Below are 25,590 nucleotides of genomic sequence, written 5' to 3'. Positions count from 1 at the left end.
ACAGTAAAAAAAAACACTACCCGCCAATGTCCTCACACCCATGTGATCGAGTCCTTCCACCTTTCCTTCGAGGCTGCGAACCCCCAACGGATGATGTCCCATCTCATCCGACGAATTACATCCGTCTTCACTTTCCTGTGGATGCCGGCGACCGACACCTCCACCCCATGCCTGATCAGCTCAGTGCATGCGTCCCACACAAAGATCTTGGTAATACTGATCAGGAGCCACAGGAGGAAGCTTGTATTCCAGTTGCAGGAACTGGGTACACCCTTCATCGCTGTGCGCAGTGACAGCGGACCATCCAGACCAACCTGTGCAAAAAGTCGTTTGCTGGAGCTCCAGACTCTCTGCGCAAACCCGCACTCCCGAAAGACATGATTCACGGTCTCTTCACCTGTGCAGCCATGTCTTGGGCACTGACTCTGTTTTGCCAGGCCATAAGCATGCATCACTGCCCTAACCGACATTCGACCCCCATACTCCAAGCCAGTTCAAATCCTTCAGCTTGTTGTCCAGGCCCTTAGGTTGGGCCTGCTGCCAGTTCTCTCTCAACACACCCGGAATCGCTGGCCGTACTGATGTCATGATGACTTTGTACATCAATCGATGGTTCAACGCAGTCGTACCTTCTTTGACCTCTGGATGTGCCCGCAGCCACCGCACTGCGTGACGGTAGTTCAGTGGGAGTCGCTCGGCCTTTGGGGTCATGTTGTTCCAGACAGTCAGGTGACGCATGCTCGCCTTGAGCCAAAGGCTCACAAATCGGCTACACAGGTGGGGCGGGCTTTTGTGCAGGATCACACACAGGCTGGCCGTGAACACACAGTCCAGTTTCACTGGGAAATCCAAGATCCCCCTGCCACCATCGTCTATGGGCCTGCACATATGACGTACAAAAGGGGAGAAAGCGGACAGCCTTGTCGCAAACCACACCTTACTGGGATGCTCCTTCCTACTGCGCCGTTGACACATACCCGGGATTTGGCGCCATTATATAGCGCCTTGACCCACTCGACGAAAATCTCCAGCAGGCCTTTCTTGCGCAGGAGTGCCCACAAGATCTCGTGATGGACCCGGTTGAAAGCCTTCGTCTGGTCCAAGCTCACCGGCATGAGCGGCAGGCCTCTGACCTCCACCCAAGCGATGACATCTCGGGTCAGCTGGAGGTTCCAGCTGATCTTGCGTCCTGCCACGCTGCATGTCTGGTCGGCCCGAACCATCACTGGCATTACCGTTCTCAGGCGGCCTCCCAACACCCTGGCCAAGATCTTGTAATCAGTGCACAGGAGTTGGATAGGCCGCCAATTACCCAGGTCCGCCCTGTCTCCTCCTTTGTAGAGCAAGGAGACGATGCCAGTCTGCATGCTAAACCCCAATCCGCCCTTGTCCAGGGCCTTGTTGAAAACCGGGACCAGGAAAGGCTCCAGCTGTTCCCAAAAGGTGTGGTAAAAGTCGGTCGGCAGGCCATCAGCGCCAGGGACAGTGCCCTTCTTCAGGCCGAGCATTGCGGTCTTAATTTCTGCCCCTGACACCGGCCCAACCAGTGTAGTGGGGTCCTCCACCACCTTCTCCACACCTTCCAGAAGCCTATCCCTGATGCTGGGGTCCGTCTCCTTCTCCGCAAACAGGGCTGTGTGAAACCTTGTGGCACACTCCAGCATCCCTGGTATGTCTGTGGTTACAGTCCCATCTTCCCTCCGGATGGCTTCGAAGAGCTTCCGCTCTTGTTTCTGCCGCACCGCCCCCAAAAATTGGGGCGAGCAGCGTTAGTCTCCTTCCCGCCAGACTCCCTGTAGCCTAAAAAGGAAGTCTCTGGCTCTCTGTAACCACTTGTCTCTAAGCAGGCCTCTGACTTGTGCAATTCTCTCGCCGTTGAAGGTGCCCCCCTGGTTCAGCTGCTCGTACAGTGCGTCCAGCTCTTCTTGCAGTCTGGTACACTGGCGGTCCTCCAGGCTTCGCCGGATACAACAGTACCTCCTGGTGACCGAAGCGATGGTGTCTTTGCAGGATTCCCACCAGTGTACCGCTGAACTAAAAAGTTCCCTCCTCTTCTCGAATTCCTTCAGCACTGTCACAATCTTCTCTAGGTATCTTGCCTCTTGTAGAACAATTTCCAGTAGCCAGCCCGGAAACCGGGGTCCTCAATACCGAAAGACTGAGAGCAGCTGGTGGTCCGAGAACCAGGTGGGGATCACCTGCCTGCTTAGGATTCTCCACTTCGCAGTAGAAAGGAAATAATCCAGGCGTCTGAAAATCCCCCTTCCGTCATCCCAGGTGTGGTGTGCAGTGTTGGCAAACCCATCCCGCAGGCTGAAGTCCGCAATTAAGGACCTCAACAGGTGAACTCCCTCGCCGTGCGAATCCCCCAGGTCGATGTTGAAATCACCGCCCACGATCAGCTCTCTGTTGGTATACAGCAGGGGCTCCAAATCTCTCAAGAAGGAGCCCTGCTGACGTCTGTCTGCTTGGACATACACGCTGATGAGTCTGATCTTGCTGTTTTTCCAGGTCCCGTCCACTACCAGCAGACGTCCTGGGATCACCGAGCTGACCGTGTGGGCGGCAAACCCTGGCGAACCGCACAAGATGCCAACGCCAGAGGAGTTCACCCCTCCGACGCTCCACCAAGAAGGACCCTTCCTCCACTCCTTCGAAAAGGTCCTGATGTCGTCAAGGCCCTTTAGGTGGACTTCCTGGTCAAAACTCAAATCCAAATTCCTGCGGGACAGGTACTGAAAGACTGCCGCTCGTTTATCCCGTGCCCTCAAACCCCTCACGTTAGCGGTTGCTACCGTGAAAGTCATGGTGGTTCTGGGGGGCCATCACTCTCCATTCCCACTTCGGGGCCGGGCTCGGATGAGCTCTCCGCCCCTGTTGTACTTCCTGGACTGCTGCTGTTTGATGAGGCCAAAAACTGTTGGATTGACCAGGGGCTCGCATCCGACTCCTGCATGGGAGTGGGCGTGTCGGGCGCACCGCCAGTGTACGGGCTGTCACCTTCCAGTGCGGCCAACGGCACTGAGAAGGCAGCCCGGCCAGGTCCATCCCCTTCTCCAGGGGGAAGAGATTCCAAGACACTCTCGGGTTCTGAGTCGCTCGTATCCGACTGGTGCTCCATCCTCCATCCTCCATCCTCTCGGGTTCTGGTGTCTCTTCCTGATGATCTCCCAGCTCTTCTCCTTCAGCCGTCTTTTTCTTCTTCTCCTGTATCTTCTTCTTCGTCTTCCTATCCCGCTGCCGCTTGTGTTTCTTCATCCCCGAGGGCGCCGGGACCGTCATCCTCTCCTCCTCTATTGGTGCCATCACCACCGATGTTTCAACCGCCCTCGGGGCCTTTACCACGTCCGCCCAACTTGGTCTGCCACCTCCTGCCTCCCGTGATGTTCCCGGCTGCACGTCTGTCTCCTCCGGTCCTCCTGTCTTTCCCTGTCCGTCCTCCAGCTGTTGCCTTCCGCCTTTCCTTGCTTTCCCCCCAGAAATATCTCCCTCTTCCTTTGGGTCATCTTCCACCTGTTCTTCTCCTGCCAGAGCTGCCCCTTCGTACATGGCTCTGTTGTAGCTGGCATCTCTGCGGTAGCACCACAAAGAGAGCACTCCTTCGTCGGGCACCTCTGTGTTGGGTGCTGCCGGCTGCGACACTTCCCGCACTCCGTCGCCTGACATGCCCCTTCACGGTGCCCGTACTCCCGGCAAAATTCCGGCTGGTTCCAATAGAAAAGATACCCCCTACCTGAACCGATTGCAAAGGTGGCCGGTGGGTGGGCAAAGCCATCCTCGGACCTGGGCTCCTTTCGCAGCTCGACTTCATATCGCCGCCTCCCCGTCCATACAGTCTTCCGGTCCAGAATTGTCGAAGGCCCGCTCAACACCTCCACATACCGACGCAAAAAGGTGGTGATGTCGGCATCGGGGATGAACGGGTCGAACATATGGACTACCACCCACCGCTTGTTGTCGCCTTGCAGCCCTGTACATTCGTACTCGCCAAGCTTCCCTTCTTGTTGAGCGTGCTGTACTTTCTCCACTGTGCACCGGTGAATGCTGGCATTCTCGAAGGTGACGTCCATGAAACGCTGTACCCGGTTCCCCTGCAGACATTTGATCTCCGCCACATCAATTCCCAGATCCCGGAAAAGTGCCTCCATTTCAAAAGCATCTCTCCCGGGCATCTCCGTCTCCGCTCTCCAATAGAAGCGGATGGTCCACTTCAGGTTGGGATCCCCACCAGCCCTCCTCGCCATCCCGGGGTCCGCAGCCATCGTGGAAAGCAGCCTTTTGGCTGCCGAAGCAGCCTACTCACCCCTAGTGAAACAAAACAAACGAAAAATGCAGTCCACAATCCAAAGGCAGTCCAAATCCGGTCCGGGGTCCAAAATCCGAGAAATCCTTCCGTAATTCAAATAGGCGGTGTTCCTTGTCCCTCCTCTTTCCTCGACCTTAGGCAAAAGGCCGAGAAGTGATGCCCCCAAAGGCGCGGACCGACGCGCAGGCGTTCCGCTGGCGCACAGTGGCGCAGGCCAACTCCTCTGGAGCACCCGACCCATGCAGCTGCCGGCCTCCCTGCAGCTAGAGGCCTGCCGACCGGACTCTGCTCCCCCTCTCTCTTGCCTGCCTGCCTGCCTTCCTGCCTGCCTGCCTTCCTGACAGTCCCGGGCGGGGGCCCTGCTCTTTGATCTTCTGTCAACGGCCCGACAACGACCGCAGCCGCAGGGGGCGCCAGCCGCACAGCCTCCTTAGCTTAGGCCCCTCCCACCGGCAGCAGCTGTGCCCAACCAGCTGCAAGCGAAAGCCGATGGCCAGCACCTGCGGGCAGAGGCAAGGGGCAGCTCTCTCTCGGGAGGGAGGGACGGGGACACGGGCGCGCGCGCGCACACACACACACGCTTGCCTGCCGAAAAAAAAGAAAGAAAAGGTGGATATACTAAGTTTCTTGGAGGGAAAACGCACGGGAGCCGAAAAGGGGGCCGGCCTGCTTGCCGAGAGAGTCGAGACGCGGGAAAGCGCACAGAGGGAGCACGGGAACGGAGAGGGCGAGAGAGAGACAGACACAGAGGCACACAGATGGACGAGAGACGAGACCCGAGAAGAAGGAGCTCCAGTCCACTTCGCTTGCTTGCTCGCTAGGTAGCTAGCTACGTCTATCTTTTCACCGCTGAGGCGCTGCAATACCGGGCCGATGCGTGGAGAGGACGGAGCAAGCTCCTGATCCAGCTCCCTGTTCCAAAAATCCGTTTAATATGTGGTCCCCCGATGGGGGACGTATCAGATATTAAACTGATAAGAACAGATTTTTTTGTTTTTTATGAAAATACAAAACAAATTCAAGTACGGGAATCAATACATGAAACACCAGAAAAAACAACCAGTGTACCTCCAAGTCAGAAAATAAAGAAATCAAACCCTTCCATTTGTCTTTTGCTGCGTGGAACTTCCATCTCAAAATGTCTCTTTTAATCCGAGCCTTTAATTCACTACAAATTCCCCAAAATATAATTCGATCTCTCTTTCTCGTATCGTCATTGATTTGGGCACATCTTGCAGACCACAACAATTGTTTAATAATGCTTATTACCAGCCATAACACCCAGTCTGCTGTTCCTTTTTGTTCTGTACCCTTCCACGCTGACATAACTTTCTCACTGGTTAATAAAAAACCTGGCTGTATACACATAAAAAATTGTTGACATTTATCCCATACGCGTTTCGCTGTTGCACATTCCCAGAACACATGTTTTATCGCTTCGGTTTCCTCACAATCTGAATATAGACAATGTTTGGTTTTAGTAAGTTTATGTCTAAACATCACCTCCCTTACCGGGAGGCGATTCCACACACACAACCAATTCAAGTCTTTGTAACTACCGTCCAGTTCTTTTGGCTGGACCCTTAGCCAATGCTCTTTCTTCTTCCCTATTAAGGCAGTACCTGGTTGCTCATTGACCAGGTTATAAAGGGCCTTTTGCTGTACACATACGGTCTCATTTTTTCCCTCTGGGTGATTTTTCAACCACTTCCCTGCATGTTTATAATACCAAGGGGTTACATCAGCTTTGGGACCTGAGTTACTTATCGGTCTTAGTCGTGGCATGGTCCAACTAAACCATAACCTGAAAAAATATTGACTCTTGTGCATCACGTCTGCTTTTAAAACTTTACACAAACAGGAAACAAAGATGACATCTAATTTAAAGGGGATGTTGGGTACATCCCGCTCTCCCTCCTCTATTTTCCTGTGCATGTCCACCCTTTTGGAGAGACGTCTGCGGTCCCCCTCACCCTTGACGTGGACTTCCTGTAAGAAATAAAAATCTGCCCTCAAGCCCTTCAAAAAGACTGCAACTCTTTTTCTACAATTCCTAAGTCCCCTCACGTTAATAGTACCGATGGATAGACTATCCATTAGGGCTAAGTAAATTATCTAAATCACTGTTCCCTTCTATACCTGCCAAGGGCTCTGGAGTAAAACCCCCAACGGAGCTGACTGGGCTTGTGATCATAAAGGAAGGGATTGACAATTCCCTGGAGAACGTGTCTCCATGCTTGTTTCCTCGACTATCTGGCCGGAAGATTCTTCCGACCTCTCCTCCTCGCCCTTTTCTTCAACTTCCCCCTCTCCGGGCCCCTCCTGCTTTTTACCTAACTCCTCCACCTCTTTCTCCCCCTCTTTCTCCTTCTTCTCCTGGGTTACAGGCGGGATTTCGTGCTCTACGAAGCTCTGAAGGTATGGTCCCAGCTCAAACAACGTGGAAATCCCTTCCTTGCTTCTCTTCTCCTCATGAAAATCTAACTCGTCATTGGAGCTGTCTCTTACCCATTTTGCAACTTCCCCTGCAGATTCATAAAAGCTTGACCTTTGAGACCTTTCTTTTTTTTCCTCCTCCTAGGGTCAGTAGACTTTATGATCCCTGTCTCCACCTTACTGGGCCCAGCTATCCCCCCCACATCAACTCTTGAACCACAAACACTCTCACATTCACTCTCCTTGTCATTCAAGCCATCCTCACCTTCATCCTCCTTACTCGAGGTAACAGATTCCTCTAACCCTTTCCCCATAGTTACACTGGGTCCCTCCTCCTCATCGGAGGACAACAGAGCATTGTATCGATTTGTCTGTCTCAAAGGGTACCCTCTCCTCCCCAGACCTTTCCCTGCACCTCCCCCCCGCTTTCTCCAAGACCCCACTGTCGACCACTCGCCAGGGTCGGCTCTTTCCACCTCAGTCACCCAGCTGTTCCTTTCCGGAAGTCCGGGTTCCGCCTCTGCTGGTAAAGATGTCTGTCCCTCTCCGATCGCTGTGTCTCCAGATGATCTAGCCGTCTTTCCTCCTCTCACAGGTTCTTCGGCCACCCAGGATGCCATGGGCCGCCGCCAGACGTCTGCCACACCATCACCTGTATCCTTGGCAGGTAAGTTTTTTTCTCTGACAATATCTGCAAAGCTTCTGGCTCTTTTTGCACAGTCTTTAAATACGTGCCCTGTAGCCCCGAAAAGATTACACATTAGGGCGCTATTACAATCCTTCGCTAGGTGGCCGAGCTTCCCGCACCTCCTACAGGCTACTTCCCTGCATTCGGACTGAACATGTCCATGCCCGCCACAGTTTTGGCATATTAATGGTTGACCGGGCTAATACATCTAGCCGCGGTTTGCCCCGATGGAGAAGAAGGCGGGCGGATGCCCCCCTTCTGCCCCGGGATTTGACCTCAAGAGAAATGCATACGATCTTTTCCCTGTCCAGAACCCTTCGGCGTCAATTATCTTCCTGCCTGCCCCCTGCATGTCAACAAACCGCCTCAAAAAGGTAATAATGTCCTCCTCTAGCACACGAGGGTTGTACATATGCACAGTCAGAGTGCGTAATTCTCTTGCAAACAGCGGTTCAATATGAAACTTATCAAGAGGCACCTGATCTTTTAAACTTTGAGTCTTGGCCCAAAACTTGTCAAAAAGGTTACCAGAATGCAGAGTAATATCATACGTGCCCTTCCAGTAAAAGTCCTGCAGGCATAAAACATTTTCCTTCTTGACGCCCAAGATCTTGAACAAAATGGCTTTCTCGAAGACACTCCTGACCATCCAACCTTCTCTATCTCCTTCCTCTTTCAGGACAAAACGCACCATGTCCTTCATTTGTCCCTCGCGGGACAATGAAGGTCTGGCCGCCATCCCCGACGCCATCCTTCCGGTTGCTGAAGTCATCTGGGAGCCCCACCTTCACCCCCTGGGCTCAACCTAGAGCGATTTCAGTGGTGGCTCAACGGTGTTCCCCACAGATGTTCCTCCAATTGACTGGACTCCTCCTTCACCGGTAGCATCTCCTTCCCTCCAGGTTGTCTCTCTCACAGCCGTCCGCTGCTCCGTCACCGCCCTTCTCATACTCTTGACAAGACGTCAGGCTGCGGTAAAGCCACGTACCGTCAGATCTTGGCCAAAAGGCCGAGAAACGATGCCCACAAAGGCCCGGACCGACGCGCGAGCGTTCCGCTGGCGCACAGTGGCGCAGGCCGACTCCTCTGGAGCCCGGGACCCGCGCAGCTGCCGGCCTCCCTGCAGCCAGAGGCCTGCCGCCAGACTCTGCTCCCCCTCTCTCTTGCCTGCCTGCCTGCCTTCCTGGCAGTCCTGGGCGGGGGCCCTGCTCTTTGGTCTTCTGTCAACGGCCCGACAACGATCGCCGCCGCAGGGGGCGCCAGCCGCCCGGCCTCCTTAGCTTAGGCCCCTCCCACCGGCAGCAGCTGTGCCCAACCAGCTGCAAGCGAAAGCCGAGCGCCAGCACCTGCGGGCAGAGGCAAGGGGCAGCTCTCTCTCGGGAGGGACGGGGACACACGCGCGCGCACGCACACGCACACACGCCTGCCTGCCGAAAAAAAAGAAAGAAAAGGTGGATAGACTTTTGGAGGGAAAACGCCCGGCTGTCGAAAGGGGCCCGCCTGCAAGGACGGGGACGGACACACACACACACACACACACACACACACACACACACACACACACACACACACACACACACACACAAGCCAAGCCTGCCTCCCTGGAAAAAGGCTGAAAAAACTAAGTTTTTTGGAGGGAAAACGCACGGGAGCCGAAAAGGGGGCCGGCCTGCTTGCTGAGAGAGTCGAGACGCAGGAAAGTGCACAGAGGGAGCATGGGAACGGAGACGGAGACGGGGAGGGGGAGAGAGAGACAGACACAGAGACACACAGATGGACGAGAGACGATACCGGAGAAGAAGGAGCTCCAGTCCACCTCGCTTGCTTGCTCGCTAGCTACGTCTGTCTTTTCATCGCTGAGAGAAGGTGGTGCACCGCTCCCGGAGGCGCTGCAATAACGGGCCGATGCGTGGAGAGAACGGAGCAAGCTCCTGATCCAGCTCCCTGTTCCAAAAATCCGTTTAATATGTGCTCCCCCGATGGGGGACGTATCAGATATTAAACTGATAAGAACAGATTTTTTTTTAATTTTATATAAAACTAATCAATAATCAGAACTCAATCACACCACACTCTCACAGCCCTACACCTAACTAAGTTCCCTAACACAAACAGATCTTTCCATCGCTCTTTCGCCGTGGCAAATCCCATCTTTTTCACACATCCCATTTCACTCTATTCCCTATATCATTCCTCACCCTCCACACCACAGTACCCACTGATCCATGCACACCATGCTTCACCAATTCATTCCTATCTTGCCACACATACACTTTTACTAAACTAATCAGCAGCCACACCAGAAACCTCTCATTCTGTTTCCTAATACCCTTCACCCCTTTTAGCACCATTGAATAATCTAACCTTTCTATCGTGAAAAATGAAGACACCCAACGTGCACACTCCCGCACCAGGTACGCCATGATGTTCCTCAGTCTCCTGCTCAAAACTCTAGCAAGGATCTTGTAATCTGTGCACGATAACTGTAGGGGTCTCCAATTATCAAAATGGGCCTTATCGTCCTTCTTCTTATAAATCAGGGTCAATATGCCCGTCTTCATTGAGGGGCTCAGCTCGCCCAGTTCTAAAATCTCCTTAAAAACCCTCAGCAAAACAGGCTAAAACCGTTTTGTTAAGTTTCCAAAAACCAGCTTTAAAGCCATTTTCTTTAACTTTGAAGGTCAGTACCAGCAACGCATGGTCCGAAAACCATGTAGGTGTTACAGTTCTATTCTGAATCTCTCAACCTTAAACCATGAAAAATGTAATCCAGACGCCTCTGCACCCTCGATTATCCCATGTGTAGTGTTTAAATCCATGAAACCCATCTTTTAATTTAAACCCCCTAGTGATTTGTAAAAGTGAACTGACCCCACCACCCTGTGCGTCCACCAAATCAATATTAAAATCGCCTCCCACTATCAAACCTCTGTTCGTATAAAGAACAGGCTCTAGATCTTTCAAAAAGTCGCTCTGCAGCCTTCTATCTGCAGGCACATACACACTCACCAGTCTCAAAGCCATGTCTCTCCATCTGCCATCCACCACCAAAAGTCTGCCAGGGACAATTATTCTGGTATCACTCACAACAAACTCAGGGGAGCCACAAAGGACACCTATCCCTGATGAATGGACCCCTCCTACACTCCACCATGATCTTCCTTTTTTCCATTCTTTCTGAAATAGGTCCACATCCCTATTCCCTGCCAAGTGTACCTCTTGGAGAAAACAGATATCTGTCTTTCTTTCAGCTATCTCAGAAAAGACAGCCAACCTCTTTTCTCTATTCTTCAGCCCACGTACATTAATGGTTGCGATGGTAAGTGTCATGGCGGGCCAACAGAGCTCTCACTGTCCATTCCATCCGACTCAGACGACGAGGGGCTGATGGACCCAAAGCCATACCCAGGACTATCAGGCGCCTCCAGCCCTTGGTAGGCGGCCCCAGCCCCGTCCTCCTGCTCCATCTCTTCTTCCAATCTTCCTGCCGTGTCTGGGCTCTCGTCTTCCCCAGGCCTGTTTAATACAGAAACCATAACATACGACTGAGATGGCCTCACCTGCTGTCCTGGTGGCAGAGAACCTTCTGTCCCCTCAAGGTCAGCTTGATCTTCCGATTCTGGCCTTGGATCTTCCGAATGGGGGATCTCGTCGGGATCGCTGCCTCCACTGTCCTCTCCTGCTGGTGCCCCTTCTTTTATTTTAGGCTTCTTACCTTCTTACCTTCCGCAATGGCAAGTTCCTCGCTTTTCACCCGCTGTCTTTTGGGGGCCCGCCGCTGATCTCTGCTCCTTTCGCTCCCTCCGCTCCAGCCACCGGAAACCGCTCCGCCACCAACTGCGGTCAAAATCCTCTCCTGACCGACGTTCTCCAATCCTCGAAAAAAAGGGGGTATAGCCGCACTCCTCTCCGCTCTCCAGCTGCTCCTCCATCGCCCTTCTCGTCCTCTGACAAAAGTCTTGCAGCTGTGGTCAGGCCACACACTGCAAGATCTTAGGCCAAAATGCCGAGAAGCGATGTCCCTAAAAGCGCAGTCCGATGCGCGGGCGTTCCGCTGACCCACAGTGGCGCAGGCTGACTCCTCTGGAGCCCAGGACCCGTGCAGCTGCCGGCCTCCCTGCAGCCAGAGGCCTGCCGCCAGACTCTGCTCCCCCTCTCTCTTGCCTGCCTGCCTGCCTTCCTGCCAGTCCCGGGTAGGGGCCCTGCTCTTTGATCTTCTGTCAACGGCCCGACAACGATCGCCGCCGCAGGGGGTGCCAGCCGCCCGGCCTCCTTAGCTTAGGCCCCTCCCACCGGCAGCAGCTGTGCCCAACCAGCTGCAAGCGAAAGCGGACCGCCAGCGCCTGTGGGCAGAGGCAAGGGGCAGCTCTCTCTCGGGAGGGACGGGGACACGTGCGCGCACGAACATATGCCTGCCTGCCGAAAAAAAAGAAAGAAAAAGGTGGATAGACTTTTGGAGGGAAAATGCCCGGCTGTCGAAATGGGCCCGCCTGCGGGGACGGGGACGGGGACGGACACACACACACACACACACGGACACACACACGGACACACACACGGACACACACACGGACACACACACACAAGCCTCCCTGGAAAAAGGCTGAAAAAACTAAGTTTTTTGGAGAGAAAACGCACGGAAGCCGAAAAGGGGGCCGGCCTGCTTGCCGAGAGAGTCGAGACGCAGGAAAGTACACAGAGGGAGCATGGGAAGGTGGTGCACCGCTCCCGGAGGCACTGCAATAACGGGCCGATGCGTGGAGAGGACGGAGCAAGCTCCTGATCCAGCTCCCTGTTTCAAAAATCCATTTAATATGTGGTCCCCCGATGGGGGACGTATCAGATATTAAACTGATAAGAACAGATTTTTTTTTATTATAAATTTACAAAACACAAAACAGCAACCATCATCTGCACCAGTGTAGTATCACGTCAGCGAAAATAACCCCTTCCATCTCTCTTTAGCAGCGGCGAAACCCCACCTCAGGACGTCCCATTTAACTCTGCAGGATGTCATGTTTTACTTTATATATGACAGTAGATGGCGGTCCGCTTACTCCATGTTCCGTGAGGTCCTTGCGGGAGGCCCAGAGATGATACTTTACCAAGCTGATTAAAAACCACAACAGAAAACTCTGTCCCCATCTTCGTGGCCTTGGGATCCCACGCAGTATCACTTGGCTGGATGCAGTAAAGTCCGGTTTCACCCGGGATAAGACCCCCCCACACAAGTCCCAGACCCTCCGTGCAAAACCACAATTCCAAAACACATGTTGAATAGTTTCAACCTCGCCACATTCGGAATGAGGACATTTGTCCTGTCTTGACAAACTATGGCAGTGTAACGTGTCCCTCACTGGGAGCCTCTTCCACAAAATTAACCAGTTCAGGTCCTTAAATTTATTTTCCAACCCTACAGGTTGGTTCTGTCTCCACTCTTCCTCCGTAATACCCACTACAGCTGGTTCTTCTCTAGGTGTTGCTAGCTGATACAAAGCTTTGTGGTTTAGAGACACCAACCCTTCTTTAGCCACTGCACTGCATGCCTGTACCACCACAGCAGTTTCTCTGCTTTTGGAGTCGCGTTTGTCCAGACCACCAAGTGCTTCACTACGGGTGAAAACCACAGGTGTGCAAAATGAACGCACAAGTGGTCCGGACTCTCGTGCAAAAGCCTGCACAGCCCTGAGACGAAGAGGGAGTCCAATTTTGCGGGCAGATCAGGCACCGCCTGTCCCCCCTCTTCCACCGGCCTGTACATATCCACTCTCCGAATATATTCATAACCTCCGCCCCAAATGAAACGGAAGATTGTCCTCACTAGCTCTTTACAAAATCTAGGAGGAAGCGGAAACACCCATGCCAGATGGAGGAGCAACGGCAAGACATCAACTTTCACCACTAAAACGTTTCCTATATACGTCAAGTGTCTACTCTGCCACAATCCCAGTTTTTGTTTGACTTTTGCTATCTTAGTTTCCCAATTTATTGTGGCAGAACCACTGGACAGGAAATTGACTCCTAGAATCTTAATGGGGCCAGATTCCAAAGTGAGGCCTCCGACCACGTCCCGTCTGTCTTTCCATCTGCCAAAAAACTTGACATTGCACTTACTTTTATTTAGTAGTGCACCTGTTCCCGCCGCCATTTTGTCCGCTATCCCCAGAACCTGTAGGAGACTCCTGTCCGAAGAGAGGAGCAACGTTACGTCGTCTGCGTAAGCTGTGACTTTTGCTTGCGCCCCCCCGCTACCTGGAACAACCACTCCTTCCACCGCGGGGTCGCTCCGGATCCGGTGCAGAAAGGCTCCAAGTATAGAACATATAGTAAAGGGGCAGGGGGCACCCCTGCCTCACACCACAACTCACCACAAACCCCGTCCCCAGCCTACCATTTACGCAGACCCGGGAAACGACCCCGTTATACAGGATTTTAATCCATTGAATAAAGGTCCTGCTAAGCCCTAGCCTCTTTAGGACCTCCCACAAAAAGGAGTGATGGACCCTGTCAAAAGCTTTGCTTTGATCTAAATTGACAAGCATCAACTCTAGACCCCTCTCCTCTACCCATTGAATAGTGTCCCTTACTAACTGGAGATTCCAGGCTAGTTTCCTCCCCTCAACACTACATGTCTGCTCCCTACAGACCAAGCCTGGCATCACCTTCCTCAGCCGCCTGCTCAGCACTCTGGCCAAGATCTTATATTCAGTGCAGAGCAATTGAATCTACCTCCAGTTCTCCAGGTCTTCTTTATTCCCTTTCTTATAGACCAGGGTCAGGATCCCCGTCTTCATAGTCCCGGCCAGCTCCCCTGACTCCAAGATCTCATTAAAAACTGCAAGGAGCATAGGCTGCAAGTGGACCCAGAAAACAGAGTAAAAATCAATAGGCAGACCGTCAATGCCCGGAGCCGTGCCTTTCCGTAACCCAGCCATTGCTGCTTTTAGCTCCTCACCCGACAAGGCACCATCCAGCTCATCCATATTCTCTGTCTTTCCTTCGACCCCTGACAGCAACTCGTCCCACAAAGCTGTGTCCACCGATTTTTCAGTGAACAGCTCTCTATAAAATTCTGAGGCACACATCACCATGTCAGACGGGTCAGTAATAACGGAGCCATCTTTCTGCCTTAAGCACTTAATAAGTGTCCGAGCTTGTTTGGAGCGTACCGAACCGAAGAAAAGTGCAGAGCACTTTTCATTCTTTTCCTGTAGATCACCCTTAACTCTGAAAAGGAAGTCTCTAGCCTTTGCTTGCCAGACCTCCTTCATTCTGAGTCTAAGTTCTGCAGCTTTCACAGCATCAAAGGACCTACCCCGATTGAAGGCTTCGTAGAGACTCTGCAGTTCACTTTGCAGCCGCTCCACCTCTCTCCTTTCTCGATCTTTCCTGTGACGACAATATTTTATTGACTCTTTAGACACGGCTCTTTTACAAGCCTCCCACCAACCTACTGCAGATGAAAACCTCCACCTTTTATTGAGAAAATTCTCTAATAATACCGTGATCCGACTTCTGTAGTCAGCCTCCGACAACACTTTTGTATTTAGTCTCCAGAAGCTAGATCTGGGCCCGGAGTTAACAGAGGTCATGCTGACAGACAACATCATATGGTTGGAAAACCACACCGGAATTACCTGTTCAGCCTGTGACAATCCCCTCAGGGTGGTGAAGATGTAATCCAGCCTCCTAAAGCGATCCTTGCCGTTGCTCCAGGTGTAATATTTGGAGGTTGGGCCAGAGTTGCTAAACCCGTCCTGCAACTTGAAGTGGTCCACCAATTCCCTTAGGACTCGCGCCCCTGCCCTGTTTGTGTCACTGACGTCAATATTAAAATCCCCGCCCATAAACACTACTCTGTTTGTGAAGAGTAGTGGCTCAATTTGTTTAACAAAATCTGCTTCTAGGCGTCTTTCCGCAGGCCAATACACTGCAATTAGACACACCTTTAAAAAATCCCACACCCCGTCAACCATCAACAATCGCCCCGGAACAACCAACAAAACCTCACCACACACAAAATTTGATATCCCACACAAAATCCCCACACCTGATGAGTGCACTCCCCCTATGCTCCACCAAGACTGACCTTTCCGCCATTCTTTTCTAAACTCGGAAATATCCTCCTGAGATCCTAAATGGACCTCTTGAAGGAAACAAAAGCCGAACTGGTGTCTCGCGAGGTCTTCGAAGACACCAGTCCGCTTCACGGGGCTCCTCAACCCCCGGACGTTTACCGAACAAATGACGCGGTTCATGTCGGGTCATGAGGAGTTTGAACCCTTACCTCGCCTTCCTGACTCACATCGGAGTTTTCCATCTCCCCAGATGTCAAGTCACTCTCTTCCTCCCCAGACTGCTGCAGGCTCCCCTCCCCCGAGGAAAATAACTCACTCACAGGATCCTTGGAACTTGCAGGTGAGCAGATTTAACTATCTCTGCTGTACTCCCTGGCTCTGCTTCACTTTCCTCGCTAGCAGCCGGCGGCTCACCTTGTCCTGGGGGAATGGGTTCCTCTCTGACCACCATCTCCTCCGGTCCCTCAGGAGAGACAGATGTTGCAGGTGGTTCACCACTCCCCACCTCAAGCACCCCCTCGGGGCCCCTTCCTCTGGCTGTCAACCTCCCAACTGCCTTTTTGCTTTTCCGCCCCGCCGGCCTTCCAGCACCTTCCTTTCATTCTCCTGCTAACACAAAGGGGTCATCTGTTGCAACCACCTCTTTGCTACCCTCTTCCTCCGCCCCCTCCGAATCACTGCCTAGAGTTTCTACAGGCAGCCCCTGAAAATGGTTCAAAGTGCTTAACCTAGCACGGCGAAAGGTAGGACTCTTCGACCCCCCCCTCCCTTCCTCTTTGCGGACCTGCTCAATACAGGGGACCAGCTTGGGGACTCGAGCCCCCCCTCTGGAACCATATCGGCCCAGGACCTGGATTCAGGTTGAGCAGTATCCGTCCCGCCCGACCCCTCTCCTTCTTGCTCTGGCTCACCCTTATCACCCTTTTTAGATGTCACCTTGGTCCCGAAAAACATTACTGGACCTTCAGATGGGCCCGGTGCGTCCCGTTTTGGGCCCTCAGAAGTGCCCTTCACAATTGCAGCAAAACTCTTCTGCTTTCTGGGGCACGAGCGGTACACATGGTCCATCGACCTGCACAGATCACAGGTCAGAATCTGTCCGCAGGCCTTGGCCTCGTGTCCCGCTGCACCGCACCTCCTGCAAACTCCCCCTGGACAGTTTGCCGCAATATGCCCAAACTGTACGCACTTTTTACAGGTCAGGGGTTGACCTGGGTAAAACAAGTAAACTCCTGTTAGGTCCAATTGAAAAGTAGGCTGGAGAGTGCAGAACGCCCTCCTCCCCCGACGGCTTCGGTCGGAGCCTAACCATATACCTCCTCCTCCCAGTCCAAACTTTCACCGAATCTATCTCCTTGCTTCCAGCACCTTGTATGTCCACAAACCTTGATAGGAACATCACCACGTCACGTTCTGGCAGCAGAGTATTAAACATGTGAGTGGTGAGGGACCGTAGCTCTCTCACAAAGAGGGGCTCTGTGAAGAAACTGTTCAGCGGGGCATAATTTTTCCCAAATTGGATCTTCTGCCACAGTCTCGCAAAGTTTGTCTGACTCCATTGTCAAGTCAAAAATTCCCTTTGCAGGAAAATCTTGTAGACTAGTAATGTCCTTTACACGGATTCCCAGGGTACGAAACAAAACATCCTTCTCAAACTTGTCTCTGTTCTTCCAACTAGCTTTGTCTTCCTCAGTCGTCGCTACAAAGCGCACTGTGTGCCGCATCTGTCCCTCACGGGACAGAGGGACGCCCAGCCGCCGAGTCACGGGTCCACTCACCCGTCGCTGCCGCCGCTGGCATCCGGAAGCCCCACTTCGCCACCTGGGCTCAACCCAGAGCGACTACCTGTGGTGGCTTAGGATCTCCGGCCTCCCTCCTCCTCCGGTGACTTGCTCCTTCTTCCGGCTGGCTCTTCTTCTCCTTCCTTGCCGTCACCGCCATCGTCGTCGTCTTCTCCGCCGTCTTCTCTTCCCCTGACTCAGTCCTCTAGCCGCGGTCAAGCCACGTACTATCAGATCTGAGCCAAAAGGTCGAGAAGCGATGCCCCTAAAGGCGCGGACCGACGCGTGTGCGTTCCGCTGGCGCACAGTGGCGCAGGCCGACTCCTCTGGAGCCCGGGACCCGCGCAGCTGCCAGCCTCCCTGCAGCCAGAGGCCTGCCGCCGGACTCTGCTCCCACTCTCTCTTGCCTTTCCTGCCTGCCTTCCTGACAGTCCCGGGCGGGGGCCCTGCTCTTTGATCTTCTGTCAACGGCCCGACAACGACCGCAGACGCAGGGGGCGCCAGCCGCACAGCCTCCTTAGCTTAGGCCCCTCCCACCGGCAGCAGCTGTGCTCAACCAGCTGCAAGCGAAAGCCGAGCGCCAGCACCTGCGGGCAGAGGCAAGGGGCAGCTCTCTCTCGGGAGGGAGGGACGGGGACACACGCCTGCCTGCCTGCCTGCCGAAAAAAAAGAAAAAAAGGTCGATATACTAAGTTTTTTGGAGGGAAAATGCACGGGAGCCGAAAAGGGGGCCGGCCTGCTTGCTGAGAGAGTCGAGACGCAGGAAAGTGCACAGAGGGAGCACGGGAACGGAGACGGAGACGAGGAGGGGGAGAGAGAGACAGACACAGAGACACACAGATGGACGAGAGACGAGACCCAAGAAGAAGGAGCTCCAGTCCACCTCGCTTGCTTGTGTAGCGGCGAGGCTTATTAATAAGAAATAATTAAGTGTTCTGAGCCTTCCCAAATGAGGCCCCATTTCTTTGTTCATTTCTGTGGTGCAGCCACAGAGAAACTATTCATGCAGGCTGATTTAAGGTTTCCTTTGATAAGGTTTCCTAGGACAGCTCCTAAAGGGGGATGCACTTAGCTAAGCCTGGCTATCATGATCAATGGTCATCCATTGGCGCCTATCTGTCTAGGGAGTGCCAGATGGACATCTGGACTGCATTCCTAAGTGTCAGGAGTAAGTGACTCATATCTCACCTTGATCAACCAATCAGGGACTGGTAGGGCCGAGTAACCCACGTGGGACTCTGATGCCCATGGAACTTTCAGCCAATCAACGAGCTGAAGTTCCTCCAGGTAAAAACAGGCAACACAGAGAGCCTGAGAGATTCAGTAGGATTCTGGAGAGAATTCTGTGGACTTTTCTAAAGGGAATTCAAAGGAGAATTCCAGGGCAGGACGGCCCAGGAGCAGAAGGCTCCCAAGGGCAGAACATTCTCGCAGCGCGCCTCCTGACCATCCTGAGACTCAGCCCGGACAACCACGGAATGGCCAGTGTGTCCGAGTGCCAGAACTTTCCTTTGTTCTAAGAGTCTAGAGCGGAGGTTGCCAGAGAGTAACCAGAGGATCCACCCGAGGTTAGCACCAGCAGCAGGCCTCGTGAACAGGTCAGAACTGTGGACAGCTGAATCACTATTCAGAACTAGCTCTTCATCAGGAACGAACCGGTCCTCTTCCTGACCTGCTGGGACCCACAGTCATCTTTTCTCCTGTGCACAAACTGTGCTAGTTAAAGCCAACACTAACTAGCCGGTCAGTGAGCATCTGCAGCACACCGTCGCAAGCCGCACAGCACAGCCTGGCACGCAGCCAGAGAGCGCAGATTGGACAGCAACAGCCTGCAACTGTTTCTTTGTGCCCGCAGGAGATCTGAATCCCCAGAGATTGGATGAGTATTCAACTTCACTGCATTACTGCTCGGGAATTCAATTGTTATCCAAACCAGTTGATATCAATTTAATTCCTAAGAGTTATGTACTTGTTTTGAGTAACTAATGTAGAAGTTATAACCAAGTTCATTTATGAAACGGTCTAAATGAATGATATACTGAACGTATGTCCTCTTGAGATGTGTAACACTTCGTAACTGATTGGATATATATCTTTTGTATTCTGATAACCCTCTCGATAAGATCTGTTAGATTTATATGCATATTGTATGTATTAATAAATGTATCCTCGTGTATTAGTACCTGCGTGTGTGCGTTGTTTGAGTTATATCGCATGGTTGGATTCTAAAGCCATCAAAAGAATCAATTTTGTGATTTACTGCTACAATTAATAATTGTCCCAGTAAATGCCCAAACCCTACAGAACTGGTGCCTTCAGAGAGCACACTACACTTGCTAGCTACGTCTGTCTTTTCACCACTGAGAGAAGGTAGTGCACCGCTCCCGGAGGCGCTGCAATACCGGGCCGATGCGTGGAGAGGACGGAGCAAGCTCCTGATCCAGCTCCCTGTTCCAAAAATCCGTTTAATATGTGGTCCCCCGATGGGGGACGTATCAGATATTAAACTGATAAGAACAGATTTTTTTTTTAAGTTTTTATTAGAAAACGTTACAAAAAACAGTGCTTAAAAGTTTATTCTACCCACCACCTTTAACACCACGTGATCAAGTCCTTCCATCTCTCCTGTGCAGCAGCAAATCCCCATCGGAGGACGTCCCACTGGATCTTCCGTGAGACGTCCCTCTTGACTCTCCTCAGGATGGCTGGAACTGACCTCTCCACACCGTGCTTGACCAGCTCTGCCCTTGCGTCACATACGTGGAGCTTAGTCAGGCTGATCAGGAGCCATAAAAGGAAGGCTGCGTTCCATTTCCGGGAACCGGGCATGCCCTTCATCACCACGTTCAGAGACAGGAGGGACCCCACCCAGTGGGCATTGATTCGTCGAATATACGTATATTCACGGAGAAAATACGGCTATACGTATATATACGTCGCCTCGACGTATAATCAACGTCGAATTTCAACCGTAAAATCGACGACATTAATAAACGCATATATAACGTCGAAAACACATCTAACACAGTGCCTGAGGCTTTTTACTGTATGTATTGTGTGTGCCGCAACAAGGAGTATATGGCACTCTGCACAGTGTACCAAGTAAATTATTTTCGCAGTAATTAATTTACACGTGTATAATAAATATAGTAAATATAATAAATTAATTACCGTGAAAATAATTTACTTCGTACACTGTGCAGAGTGCCGTATACTCCTAGTTGCGGCACACACGATACATGCAGTAAAAAGCCTCAGGCACTGTGTTAGATGTGATTTGAATTGCGTTTTGATTTAAATCATAAACGCGTGTTTAAATATATGTGTTTAAAGGCGATATACTGTATAAAAGCGCTGATTCTTATGGAGTGTGTTAATTTGGGTGTCTCCTCTTGCCAGAAAGCTCTAAATTGCATTTTGAGTGCGGTTTTTGACTTTTTCTAAATTGCAACCCATAAATAAAGCTGATAGAGCTTAGACTAACTGTATTCTAAACTATTAATTCATTTAGGGCTAAAATACGTTCATTGTCTTCCAATCGAGTCGAGTTGACATTGGAAGCTTGCCACTCCCGGACTGTTAAACCAACGCATTAGCATGTTAAAGTGATTCCATTGAGGAGCCCAGCTACCAGTTAACACTGTACTTCCTACTTTGAAAATACCTGTGAAACCGGTTTAATTCGTCACAGCCAGCACTCCGGCAGAGAGGGGGTTGTACTCGTAAAGTAGAAGCAGGTGAGATTTCCAGCGAAAGACACCTCCCCCCCCCCTCAAAAACCCAGTAAGCAGTAATGCTTTATGTTGATCCCATTCTTTTCTCTTCCTGTTGTGTGAAACTCATCAGCAGGTCTTTTTTTCCCCAATCAGAGGCTCTGAAAATAGCGTACCGCACACTGCGCTCCGTCAGAGAGGGGCGCGGCACCGAGAGAGGGAGGAGGCGCGGAGCTCAGCAGTACAGAACGAACGTTCTGCTGCCTGGAGCGCTTATGGCAGCGATCGCGTCTGCATTTATAACTTAGTTTTTAAAATTAATCAAGCAATATGAAGCATCTCTTTTTACTTTTAAGTCACTTAATTATCATTAAGCACAGCTTTCTCACCACTTAGACTACTTTTTGATACCATCCTTAGTCAAACCAGAAATGTGTTGTTCTGTCTAATGACATTACAAGTGGAAAGATTACAGATTTTAATCGTCTTTCATTTTGTTACGTTATACATTTTAGAAACGTTTCATCCATACAAACACCACAAAACAATTTTCGATTGTATTTCTGAATAGTATGTTACACTTAGTTCACTGTTTTAAATACATCTAATTAAGAAAGTTAGGTGTTAGCATAAACTATTAGCAATCAATAATATTAAATTTAGCACTGTAATAAGTTGTTGCACTTTCCCCCACATCATGTAAAAATATATTTTCATTGTTCAAATATACATTAAGTCTGACTATCATATAATACGTTAAATACAAAACTAAAGAAAAAATAGGGTTAAATATAATTCAAAATATTTTGCTAACAATGTTAACTGTTTATGAATAATAAAACGTATTAACTAAGGAGTAGGATGGCACAGTTGTTAGTATGTTTTTTGTTTTGTTTCTTTTTCATAAATACAACAGTAGTACCTGATGTCTCAGTGGCTTTCAAAATTAAATTATGCATGCAAACCTGTGAACTAGAAAGATAACTAAAATATCCATCCATTTATAATGGTGGCGAAGTGGTTAGCATTGCTATCTTGCAGCACTGGGGTCCTAGGTTCAATTCCTGCCATCCTGTGTGTGTGGGGTTTACATGTTCTCTCTGGGTTACATGGTTTTTCTCCATATGTGTGATATGACTCCCTCTCGCACTCCAAAACATACTGGTAAGTTAATTGGTTTATGGGAAAACTGGCCCTGGTGTGTGTGTGTTTGTGTCTGTCTGTCCTGTGATGTACTGGTGCTATGTCCAGGGTGTATTCTGCCTTGTGTCCGTTGCTTACTGGGATAGGCTCCAAATCCTCTGTACTGGATAAAGAGATTAGAAATGGATGGAAGTAAAGGCACTGTGTGGATGGAACTAAACACAGTGTTAGAAACCCACTATGAAATGGCAGCATCTCACTGAGAATAAAATATTTTATAGTGCTGGCTTAAGGAAACAGCCTTTCCACCTCTCTTGCACATCAGTGTCCATACCTAGTTATTTAAACAAATTGCCTCTAATTATAAACATCTTAATATGCTGGCTCTGTGGATCCGCATCAGCTATGTTTGCGCATTCCTTCAATTTATGTGCATCCAACACACAGTTCAATGCCAGCAACTACACATAATCTAAAATACAATCCTTATTTCAGTATCTATGTAAACATATAGTCTGTTAACTTCATCATCTTCATCAAAAGTATGCCTAACCCCATTAGGAAGTGTTCTTGTTATCAGTGTATTCCTCAGCTTTCCCCAAATTATCTTCTTACCAACATCTCTAGTCTTTTATCCTGCAATAACTCAGCCAACACTTAAATCTCCAAAAGCTGCTTGTGTTAATTTCTTGAAATCACAAATATCATGTGTAAATACTGGCCATGTAATACTCTGCATTGTGGAATAATAGTTTATTTAAAGGGAACTAGAGAAACTAAGAACTAGAGAAATCAAGAAAGGCTTTTTTTTCTAGAATTAATAAATGCACATCCTGTTCACTGGGGAAATTAAATCCACACATATTGAGCAATCTTCAATATGTTCAGAATATGACAGCAAGAATCCTATCAGGGATGCATTACACCTGTTTTCAAGTCCTTGCACTGGTTACCTATTAGATTTCGAGTCAACTTCAAAATCCTTATCCTCATTCAGTACCTACAGTATATGGCTTATTATCTGTCTACTCCCCACCTTTGTCCGTCTGACTCTGGTCTTCTGGCTGTCCTCAAGAACATCTACATTCTGTGGGTGACAGGGTCTTCTCTAGATGCACCCCAGAGCTCTCAATTTTTATTCCCAGTGATATCAGTCACGTACCCTGAGTGCATTTAAATCTAACCTCAGAACCTTTCTTTTCAGAAGACTTAGTGTCTGTATCTGCTTCATTTTCTAATTTTGGTAGCACCTCTAACTGCTTGTCTTTCTTATATGTATTTACTTTGTAATCTGTGGTCCTTTTATCTGTTTTTACATCTACTGTATTGCTTTGAGATGCCACTTTTAAAGGTGATATATAAAATAATGTTTTTTATTATTGTTATAGGGAAACATGATCAGATTTTCCCTGGTTCAGAAAAAATTATCTAAAGTATACTAGTTTGTCACTCTTCTCATTCCCTTTGCTAAATGACTTTTCATACTAATCTGATCAGTCTAACTGCCTGTTTTCTGTGCTTTCTCTATCCTGCTAGATTTGCAATTATTCTGAAAATTTTCTTCTTGAAATAACTCATTTCTAAATACCTTTTTTCACTGTTAACATCTTGCAGCAACTCTGCAACAAAATATACACTTAGCTCAACCTGACAGTTCATCCTGCTACCAACATTAAATAAAAAAAATCTTAAGATTTCTATATTTATGTCTTTATTTAGTGGTTTCATTAGTGACAAAGGCTAAACTTTCTTGGAAAAATGTATTTTATGTGTTGCAGAAAAAACTGACTTGCTTTAACATAATATGTTTACAAATCCTTTCACCTGCCAATCTACCTGAATGCCCAACTATCTGAGAAGCCCTCCATGAAACTATGGTTGCTATTAATTCATTTAGGGCTCACTGACAGAATTGCTGTTTTTTATGCATGATAATTTTCTGATTCCTCACTCTGTTTCATGTTTATAGATAAGACTTTATTGATCGCGAAGGGAAATTGATGTACATGTTCATGTACATGATGAACATGTTTGCATGTTCTTTTGTAACATACACCTTTTTGTGATTTTTTTGTATATCTAAGCAAGTGTTCCTGCATCCCTCTTCTGCACTATAGTCATGGCTTTTTTTCTGTTTGTTTATTTCAAGTAACACCTGCTCCATTTCTAAAACTTTTTGCCCATGTGCATTTTTGTGCACTTTAACGTCCTAAATTTTCATTTGCATTAATTTGTAGAATGAATTTGAGTTTTAGCCTTAAGTTTTCACTATCTTTTGTTTCTTGTCCTACAACTGTTATTATTGATCACCGAATTATTGTACTTGACATGACTTAATTAAGCCTTTCCTGAACGTCTATGACAGGCAGAGAGAGTGCTGTTTCTGGTGCGATCTTTTGCAGCTGACATTTCACTGTTTTAAACGAACAAGAAATTAGATTGCTCATAAATCACTTATTCCATATAAACACAGCGTAATTGCCCTCCGAAAATCTTCTTTTTCTTGTTCGTTTTAGAGACCTTGATCGAAACTGATTTTAGATGTCAGAAAGGATTTATTTTCTCTGTATTTCCTACATTGCTTTGTCGAGATTTTAACTTTATATCTAACTTTATATCTAGGCTCAGATTTCAACTATAAATCGTACAGTAATTAATAGCAGTAAATACTGATGTTTTGAACCCTCTTACCACAAAAATATATGTTTTGTAGTTGGGATTAACTTTATTTCGTACGCGTAGCTACTCCGATTCGGACACCGAACAGTTAAAGATGGTGGCAAATCAGACACCCAGAGAGGGGGGGGGCGTCTTCTCGCCTCCATAACTAAAATGCCAAATAGGAGTGGCTTAAGCGACATACACAGTCGTGTAACTGACAGTTTGAGGTAGCCTATCGTGTAAATTTCGCTTTGTTGCTGATAGGTTAAGCTTTCGAAACTCTGCCCCAAAGTCATGTGACTGATTTTTCGCCCTGTTTCGTTGGTTAAATGCAATGATCACCCTGTTCTCCTCCCCACTAACAGCTGGTGTGTGGGGAGTGTACTGGCGCAATATGCCTGCCGTCGCATCATCCAGGTGGCACTGCACACTAAATGCAATGATCACAAGCACCACCATGGTAACTGGGATGTGTAGTTTTTAATTCCGTTTGAATTATAACTGTACGTACTGTCTTCATATTTGGCCAGGGCTTTAAAGAGAAGGCGCGCCAAAAAATTTCGGTGCCGTCGTCTCCGCTTTAAAGGTACCCCCGTGCTGGAAGAATTTGACCTCAGAACGTTTGCCCAGCATAGTTATAGTGGACATAAAAACAAGAGTTCGCTGGCATTATATCCTAGAAGACACAGACCGGCGCCAGACCGGTAAATGCCTGATGAACTAGGGATTGGACAGTTTCCAAGTGCTTGTACAATCGATGGAAATGTTCAAATAAATGTGCAAA

The 25,590-nt window shown here is 49.5% G+C and overlaps 3 non-coding genes and 1 pseudogene across 3 annotated transcripts; all 4 read right to left on the bottom strand.

The window, feature by feature from the left end:
• Window positions 1-5,142: 5,142 nt before the first annotated feature.
• On the bottom strand, window positions 5,143-5,324 carry LOC148647640 (U2 spliceosomal RNA). Its single transcript, XR_015927166.1, has one exon. It is a non-coding gene; the product is annotated as a U2 spliceosomal RNA (small nuclear RNA).
• A 3,970-nt stretch (window positions 5,325-9,294) lies between these two features.
• LOC148647639 (U2 spliceosomal RNA) lies at window positions 9,295-9,475 on the bottom strand (annotated as a pseudogene).
• A 2,667-nt stretch (window positions 9,476-12,142) lies between these two features.
• Window positions 12,143-12,327, bottom strand: LOC148647638 (U2 spliceosomal RNA). The gene has a single exon (XR_015927089.1). It is a non-coding gene; the product is annotated as a U2 spliceosomal RNA (small nuclear RNA).
• Window positions 12,328-19,657: 7,330 nt separating this feature from the next.
• On the bottom strand, window positions 19,658-19,853 carry LOC148647637 (U2 spliceosomal RNA). The gene has a single exon (XR_015927027.1). It is a non-coding gene; the product is annotated as a U2 spliceosomal RNA (small nuclear RNA).
• Between the last annotated feature and the right edge of the window lie 5,737 nt (window positions 19,854-25,590).

Source organism: Lepisosteus platostomus, chromosome 15, assembly GCF_059453375.1.
Source record: "Lepisosteus platostomus isolate fLepPlt1 chromosome 15, fLepPlt1.hap1, whole genome shotgun sequence".
NCBI lineage: Eukaryota > Metazoa > Chordata > Actinopteri > Semionotiformes > Lepisosteidae > Lepisosteus > Lepisosteus platostomus.
Note: the sequence above shows the minus strand (reverse complement) of the source record. Positions and strands in the feature narration are given on the sequence as shown.